Raw genomic sequence first — 9679 nt, forward strand, 5'->3', positions numbered from 1 at the left:
CATTTGCCTGGATGGGTGCAGCTCCAACAACACTGAAGAAGCTTGACACCATTCAAGACAAAGTAGCCGGCTTGATTGGCACAACTTCCACAAACATCCACTCCCCCCAACACCGCTGCTCAGTAGCAGCAGTGTGTAGTATCTACAAGATGCACTGCAGCAATTCACCAAAGGTCCTTAGGCAGCAACCACTTCCATCTAGAAGGACAAGGGCAACAGATACATGGGAACACCACCACCTGCAAGTTCCCCTCCAATCCACTCACCATCCTGACTTGGAAATATATCGTCGTTCCTTCGCAGTCACTGGGTCAAAATCCAGCTTCCGTAATGGCATTGGGGTTCAACCCACAGCATATGGACTGCAGCGTTTCAAGAAGGCAGCTCATCGCCACTAGAGCAATTTGGGATGGACAATAAATGCTGGCCAGTCAGCGACTCCCATGTCCCATGAATGAATTAAAAGAAAGCATAATCATAGACTAATTCAATGGAATCCATTGTTGCCAATGCCCTCTTAGGGTATAGTACCCTGAAGGAGGAGGTGTTGCTCCATCTCTGTTCTTATGACTCTACTTTCCATACCAGTTCTTCCAATTGTTATGGTTCAGGTCAGAAACTTCAAAGGGTTTTATGAAGCCTGCCTAAATCATAAGTTTTGCATCTTGAATTTGGCTAGGATAAGCTTGATGTGTTCTACTTCAGGTGTGATTCAAAAGACCCACGAGGAAGCTTTAATCAAGCAGTTTATTTAAGACTCTAGTCAACATTTATAGTAAGAAAATTAGCAAGAACTTTTATCAATTACAAACAAGAAACAAAACAACCACTATAATATATAACCCTTAACAAAGATGTGTTCCAATCAAATCAAAACCTTTGCCATAGACAAAGTCCTTTAAATAGGTTCCATCTAGCAAAGTCTACTGCTCACGCGATAATGGAAATTGAGTCCTTTTGTTGAAGTCTGCAGTTCTCTAGATTCACTCCAAACAGTTTGAAGACAAGACAGCTTCCCAAAACACCAGAGAGATTCTGGATCCAGCCCCAACAACAGCAGATTTTCACCAGGAACACAAGATCCTGTTTTCAGCTGATCAACAGAATTTTTAGAACAACAGGAAGAGAGTGAAAACACTGCTTTTTAGCTTGCTGTCCCTTCTAAAACTCAAACCTGCAGCTCCAAACTGAAAATGAAAGAAAAGAACTTTTCAAAAACACATGATCATCCTCCTAACAATGCAGAATCATAAAACTAATCCCAGAGTAAACACACACAACTCCATTTAAACCACTGAAGTAGCAATAAAATGACTCATCATAGTCAAGCCAGCAACAATGACATCACTGAAGCTGTGAGCTAAGAAATCATGTTTTAAAAAAACCTTTCTTAAAGGTACACTAACGTCACACAATATGTTGTCCTTCTCCTGCAACCAAGGATTCCACCCATGGTTACAAGACTCTTACAATGCCTGTTTCACTACTCACTGTTTTGCTCTCATCCTTTTCCCTTCCTCCCAGTATCAAGGTAGGATTTCCCTTTCTTCCCCTTCCACGTGACCAATCTCCACATTGAATCGATCAACCTCTACCATTTCTGCCACCTCCAATGTGATGCCACCATCAAACCATCTTCCACTCCCTTTCAACATTCCAAAGGGACTGTTCACTCTGTAATTCCTGCTCCGTTCTTCACTCATTCCCTTCGAATGGCACCTTCCCTAACAAGCTCAGGAGAAGCAACATGTTCCCTTTTCCCTCCTCATTGTCCAATGCCCCATCATTCCTTCCAGGTGAAACAGCAATTCATACTGTATTTGGTGCTCACAGTGCTGTCCTTACATAGGAGAGGCCAGATGCTGATCAGGTGACTGCTGTGTGGGATAATTCCATACAGTCCACAAATATGATCCTGACTTTCCAGTAGCCTGTCATTTTAATTCCCAGCCCTATTCTCATTCTGACCACTTTTGCCCTGGCCTCCTCCACTGTTGTATTAAATACCAACGAAAATTTGGAAGTGCACCTCCTCTTTCAGCTAGGCACTTTACAGCCTTCTGAACTCGACATTGAATTCAATTTCATGTCATATCTTCTGACCCCAGCTGTTGGTAATGATTCAGCTATTTCCATTTACACATATTCTTTGTTTCTCCAACAGATAGTGCCTGACTTGCTGAGTATTTCTCTAACATTTTCTGTTTTTATTTTATATATTAATAGGGGTCCATTGAGAATCAAATTTTAATGTTTCTAATCAATTAAAATGAGCAAAACTAGTCTAAGGGATATATAATTTGTGAGTAATGCTGAAAAAAGAGACATGCTCTTGAAGCTTTTCGAGTTGCACTCATCAGGACAGAATCAGAAGAATACCAAATGTAAAGGGAAGAACAATTTATACTGATGAGAAGAAAGTGCTGATTGGTAATTGAGTAGACTGATTGGTAGAGGCCTCATGCAGGAAAGTTGTTGTTTGTTCCCTTTACATTTGGACTAATAATTCTGTATGCAATGAAGATTTGCATCAAGAATAAAGAACAAAGAAAATTACAGCACAGGAACAGGCCCTTCAGCCCTCCAAGCCTGCACCAACCATGGTGCCCGACTTACCTATAACCGCCTACCCTTCCGGGGACCATATCCCTCTATTCCCATCTCATTCATGTACTTGTCAAGATGCCCCTTAAAAGTCACGACTGTATCCGCTTCCACTATCTCCCCCGGCAACGAGTTCCAGACACCCACCACTCTCTGTGTAAAACAATTTGCCTCGTACATCTCTTTTAAACCTTGCCCCTCGCACCTTAAACCTGTGCCCCCTAGTAATTGACTCTTCCACCCTGGGAAAAAGCTTCTGACGATCTACTCTGTTGATACCTCTCATAATTTTGTAGACTTCTATCAGGTCTCCCCTCAACCTCCGTTGCTCCAGTGAGAACAAACCAAGTTTCTCCAACCTCTCCTCATAGTTAATGCCCTCCATATCAGGTAACATCCTGATAAATCTTTTCTGTACCCTCTCCAAAGCCTCCACATCTTTCTGGTAGTGTGGCGACCAGAATTGAACACTATATTCCAAGTGCGGCCGAACTAAGGTTCTATAAAGCTGCAACATGACTTGCCAATTTTTAAACTCAATACCCCAGCCGATTAAGGCAAGCATGCCGTATGCCTTCTTGACTACCTTCTCCACCTGCATTGCCACTTTCAGTGACCTATGTACCTGTACACTCAGACCCCTTTGCCTATCAAAGGGTTCTGACATTTACTGTATATTTCCTATCTGTATTAGATCTTCCAAAATGCATTACCTTACATTTGGAATGTGGGGAAAACCAGCAACAAATTAATTCTCCACTATCTACATATTACAATTATTTCAAAAGCTGCATATATAACTGAAAGTGAGGGAACAACTCATTGAAAAATAAGTATCTTTCACAAGTTCAAACTTAAAGTATCTGAGTCATTAGGTACCAGAAGAGTTGAGTAAAGGAGGAACAGTAACAAAAACCAGAATTTTCTCATTCTGAACCTCATTGAGACTATTGTCAGATATGTGGAGGAGAGAAGATCTTGGAGGACTCACAGATCTTACTTCCCAACAAAGCATGTCTACCTCTAGTTGGCTATTTCAGCATGTCAGAGGAGCTAGAGGCTCAAACCATCCAAGGAAATTCTTATGTGTGCTTCTGGTCCACAAAGACATGTAGGGAAAATGATTCTTCATTGGCAATGACAATCACCATTGTCCTCCTCTTTAATGCTACATGGAACTTCCAACACCCAGTGCAGACATCCAAGGAGTTAGCTAGTTTTCATTGAAACTGCTTTCTTAAGGAAGTAAGTAAAGCACTGACTCAGCATTCACCATTATGGATATTAGAAATAACCAGCAGCAGACCACCTTTGGTCCCTGACAGGTAAGTGAATCTTGATTCTCAGTTCATTGGAGCAGAACTCCCTGCAACTCAATTACACTGGTTTCTGTGTTGTCCGCTCTAGTAGAAATTTATGCTCCAATTTCTTTAGCTCATTTGCCGGTCTCTGAACATTAAAAATTGGTATAAAAGGAGCACAAATACAATACAATCAATAGGTATAATAACAAACGCGCTGCTTTCTTGCCAGGACACCTCACACTCAGAGGCTCTGGCCTCTTCCAAGGGCATGACCATTGTTATGGACAAGAGAGGGTTTAATTAAATCAGCCCTGATTTCTCTTTTCACCATTGTCCGTAAACAGAAAGGAGTGTTTTTGATTTTTGATTTCCTCTTTTATAAGTGGTGGTGTATTTTTCCCAACCCCTCAGTTTTGACTGATCCAATCATCCATTAATAACCTCACAACAAACTTAAGATAGGGTAAAATCAGAGGGTGATATATTTTACATGCACTCAAAATGCGGAAAGTGGGTGTCCGTATGTATCCCTTGGTACATTCACACAATAAAAAAGGGATAAGAGAAAGAAAGAAGTATAGGGCAATGATCACAGACAAAATAAGAATGATTGTTTCACATGATTACAGAGTCCAAAATTAAAAGTCCAATGGTGTATTCCTTCAGAGGGGCTAACCGACTGAACTGATGTGGGGTAATCCACTTTTCCATTAGCGTCGACTTCCAGAATGGGAGAACCATGTAGAAATGAATCAACCTTGCAGTTGACACTGGTACAGAAGTTCAGATGTTCCAGTGTAGATGAGGACCAGGCAATTTAAACCTGGACAGAGCTGGAATTATGTTTTTTTTTGATGGAGCATGGCAGACAGAAGCAGGCTGCTATCCTGAAGTGCTGTTTCGGATAGAGCCTGAAAGCTGTATGATTAAAACAATTCACACAGCTCAAAGTCTCAGTCATTTGACAGGGTGGTTTTGGCCATTCAGCCAATGAGGTCCCTTGTTAAAACCCATTTACTTTTGAGCAGGTAAATGTGGAACCACAGATAGGAGGGTGGATTATCAAATTTGAAGTTGTACATGATGTATGTGATGTAAAATACTTGGTACCTGTGGAGGTGGGTGGCATTAGTGTTGTAGTAAATGAGTCCTTTGCATTGACACAAAAGAAGGGAAGTTAATGTTGTCAGGGAGGCATGTAGAGAAATTGGATGGAATGAAACATTTTAAAGCGACCAATTATGTGGGACCATTCAAAGTTAACGGGCGGGATTTTATGGCCTCATTCGAGTGAGACCGGAAATTCCCGTCTGAGGTCAATGGACGTTTCCGTTGCCCACTCCGATTCCATGGCGGGTAAGTCACCTGTCCGAATGAGATGCATTTTAGGTTGCTGATAGAAGCTTCGGTGACAATAGTAGAAGCTCTCACCATAACTTTCAATTCTCCTTGGAGATACAGCCAGAAGACTGTAAGATTCCAAATATTACACCCATGTTCAAATAAGAGAGGGATAAATCTCCAAGTTAGTCAGTGTTGCATCAGTAATGGGAAAACTTCTAAAAATTATTGTCAGGGACAAAATTACTTCTTTCTTGAATGATACATGATAGCTGGTGTGGATAAAAACAAAATACTGTGAATACCTATCTTTGGCAGCATCTGTGGAGAGTGAATTAGCTGTAATTATGTTGCCCCATTTTGCCACTGGTGTGAGATATTGGAGCAAATATTGCAGTGCCCAGATAATTGGAGACTGGACGCCCAACTGAAGGACTGTGGAAGTCCTGATGTGGGAATTGGGCTGGAAATTTAAACCTCCTAGGGCAATCTCCCTGCTTCCAGAGACTCTGTGCAAATGTCTCTGACTCTGAGCTCGGGTCAGAGACCTCCGACATTTCCACAGTACTTACTACAATAGTTATCCAGGAAATGTTGGTCAAATTAAAACTTGGCAACCATCATCCACTGCAACCACCCCCTCTGATCAGCTGACAATCCCTGAGTGGATCCAACTGGGGGACCTTCTTAGTCTCCAACCCAACTAGCCACCCATCCACCTGCCCAACTCATCCACTCTCTCCTACCTACAACTCATCCATTCATTCACATTTAAATACTAGACATTTAAATATACCATACAGCAGCCTGGGTCATAAAAAGGGACCACGTCCTGTCTTCTCAAATTCTGCTCCGATGGAGATCCTTGAAGGACGGTGTGCTGCACATTTCTTTGACGGCCATGATGGGAAGAGTCCAGAAGGAAGGTGCAGCAGAATCTTTGATTGCAGTGACAATCCACTCAGCGACAAGCCATTGCTCAGAAGATTCGGGCCAATGTTTATTGAACTATGTGAGCATAGAGCAATCATCATGTACTGAAGTTTTGAAATCCAAATGTCAAATTTGCATGTGTTCATTTTTTTAAGCTGGCTGTGACCATCTTTGAATTTTGGTCCCATACTTTCCATAACGCCAGCATCAGCCTTCATAATTGTGGTTCTGCAATCAGATGCAAACTAATTGCTAGGTCTCAGTGCAATCAACCATTGCTTCACCATATCACCTCTTGGAGATGGTCATGCACAACTTGGTTTTGAACTCCTCCAAATTAACCAGACACCATACAATGTTGAAAAAAGAAACTTGCATTTACATAGCGCCTTTTGTGATCAAAAAGCACTTTACAGCCACTGAGGTGGATGAAGTGTAGTCACTGGTGTAATGTAGAAATGCAGCAAGCAATTTGCGCACAGCTAGCTCTCGTAAACGGCAATGCGATAATAATCACATAATCTGCTTTTTGTGATGTCAGTTGGCCAGGACACCAGGGATAACTCCCTTGCTTTTCTTCTAAATAGTGCCATGGAATCTTTCAAATCCATCTGAGAATTTTTTTTTTTTTCTATTCCAATCCAATCAAATCAAGTCCAATTCAGAGTCTCAACAAGTTGAGACATTCCCGATCCGAGCTGACAAGACAGGGCTCTCGTCTCCTGTCTTGGGCTTGATCTACATGACCCAAGCTGATTGGAGTAGGCGTAGCTCCTCCTTCAAGGCTTGATCTCATCTGAGAATGTTATGTATGTTGGGGGCATGTCTCTTTAAGAGAACAGGTCAGGTGACCCGGGACTCAAGCTCCAAACTGGGTTGAGCTTGCACGGTCAGTCTTGTGCTGATTTGTGTTAGGATTAAGATGTGTAATAAACTTCAATTTTTTTTTGTTTATATATCCAATTCAGTCCAATCAAGTACAATTCAGAGTCTCATCAAGTGAGACATTCCCGATCCAAGCTGACAAGACAGGGCTCTCACCTCCTGTCTTGAGCTTGATCTACATGATCCAAGCTGATTGGAGCAGGCATTGCACCTCCTCCAAGGCTTGATCTTATTTGCATCTTAGCCAAAAGGCCGAGATGCCGCTTTTAAAAATTGCTTCAAATGAAGCTACAGTGTAACCTAATGACTTCAACCAAGTACAGCATGTCAATACTACACTTGATCTTAGCCAAAAGGCCAAGAAGCGAGTTTACTAACGCTGACCTTGTGGTTTATTATTAGTCTTAATAGCAGACCACAGGGCAGGATAGTGATATAATGGTTAGCACTGCTCACTCATTGTGTTTCGGTACTGGGTTTGAATCCCAGCTTGGGTCACTGTGTGCAGTTTGTACATTCTCCCTGTGTTTGTGTGGGTTTCTTCTGGTTCCTTCTCACAGTTCAAAGATATGTGGGTTAGGTGGGTTGTGATGTGGAGATGCCGGCGTTGGACTGGGGTAAACACAGTAAGAAGTTTAACAACACCAGGTTAAAGTCCAACAGGTTTATTTGGTAGCAAAAGCCACACAAGCTTTCGAAGCTCTAAGCCCCTTCTTCAGGTGAGTGGGAATTCTGTTCACAAACAGAGTTTATAAAGACACAGACTCAATTTACATGAATAATGGTTGGAATGCGAATACTTACAACTAATCAAGTCTTTAAGAAACAAAACAATGGGAGTGGAGAGAGCATCAAGACAGGCTAAAAAGATGTGTATTGTCTCCAGACAAGACAGCCAGTGAAACTCTGCAGGTCCACGCAACTGTGGGCGTTACAAATAGTGTGACATGAACCCAATATCCCGGTTGAGGCCGTCCGTGGACGGCCTCAACCGGGATATTGGGTTCATGTCACACTATTTGTAACGCCCACAGTTGCGTGGACCTGCAGAGTTTCACTGGCTGTCTTGTCTGGAGACAATACACATCTTTTTAGCCTGTCTTGATGCTCTCTCCACTCCCATTGTTTTGTTTCTTAAAGACTTGATTAGTTGTAAGTATTCGCATTCCAACCATTATTCATGTAAATTGAGTCTGTGTCTTTATAAACTCTGTTTGTGAACAGAATTCCCACTCACCTGAAGAAGGGGCTTAGAGCTTCGAAAGCTTGTGTGGCTTTTGCTACCAAATAAACCTGTTGGACTTTAACCTGGTGTTGTTAAACTTCTTATTAGGTGGGTTGGCCATGCTAAATTGCCCCTTAGTATCGGGGGCACTAGCTAGGGTAAATACATGGGGACAGGGCCTGGGTGGGATTGTGGTTGGAGCAGACATGATGGGCTGAATGGTCTCCTTCTGCACTGTAGGATTCTATGATTCTATATAATGAAGAGGGGAGAAGTTCTTTTATTTAACATTGCATCTGAAAGACAGCACTTGCAACAATGCAGTATTACCTCAGTACTGCACCATGGTTTCAACATTGATTTTATGCTCAAGTTCTGGAGTTGAGAACAATGAGGCCAGTAATACCTAAATAAGGTCCCAGAGATGTAATAGCCTTTACATAAAGCTTCATTCAATATTTTCTTACGATATAATGAGGCATGCTGAATGCCGTGCTTTGTCCTCCCTTGTCCTGCTAAGAATGCTTTCCAGTGCAATATTTACCATCATATGACATCTAGTGGTACAAAAATGTTTTGCACCACTTACGTAAACCAGAATCATCCTGTGATCTCGATCGCACTTAATGTGAATTACATTTTAAAAACAACTTTCCAACACAATATTTTCTTCAATAAAGATGTAATTTTTGTAACTGTTAGATTAATCATAAAATGCCATATAGCTTTTCATAGTTTTCTGGGAATGAAGTAGTTTTTTTTGTATTTATTGTGCTGTAAATGTTATTTAAATGAAGTGATGGAATATTTCATTATATCCTGCTTTTGTATTCTAACTTTATTGTCTTAATCTTTACTGATCTGCTTTGTAGTGTTTAAAAATTAGGAGCAACATGAACAGCAGCTTCAACATTATTAAAAGTTCTGATAAAGTGCGCCATATGGTGTATTGCTCCCTGGAAAATAGTTTAGCAACCATTTTGTAACAAAAGCACTAATTACTGCAAATGCTCTTTACGCTATCTTTCATTTGCTTTAGTTTCTTCTGAGATGGGCTTTTCCAGAAATACAAATATTTAAAACTCTGACTTATCTGGTTCCCGGCTTTAATGAAGGGTCTGAATCTATCAGGCCTATCAGGTATTTGTAGAATTTGAGCATTTTCTTTTCAGATTTCTTCTATGTGTATAAATAAATATATACTTTTCTTTAAAACTATAGTTTTGTTGGTAAATCTACCATAGTACGGCACTGAGCCACATGGATCAAAAGAACACAGGTTCAATTCCTGCTCTATGTTGAGTATTAAAGTTAAAGTTTATTTATTAGTCACAAGTAAGGCTTACATTAACACTACAATAAAGTTACTGCGAAATTCCCCTAGTCG

At 41.1% G+C, this 9679-nt stretch overlaps 1 non-coding gene across 1 annotated transcript; it reads right to left on the reverse strand.

Moving 5' to 3' along the window:
- Window positions 1-7237: 7237 nt before the first annotated feature.
- LOC144498034 (U2 spliceosomal RNA) lies at window positions 7238-7436 on the reverse strand. Its single transcript, XR_013498614.1, has one exon. It is a non-coding gene; the product is annotated as a U2 spliceosomal RNA (small nuclear RNA).
- Between the last annotated feature and the right edge of the window lie 2243 nt (window positions 7437-9679).

The sequence above is a fragment of the Mustelus asterias genome, chromosome 8 (assembly GCF_964213995.1).
Source record: "Mustelus asterias chromosome 8, sMusAst1.hap1.1, whole genome shotgun sequence".
NCBI classification, from domain to species: domain Eukaryota; kingdom Metazoa; phylum Chordata; class Chondrichthyes; order Carcharhiniformes; family Triakidae; genus Mustelus; species Mustelus asterias.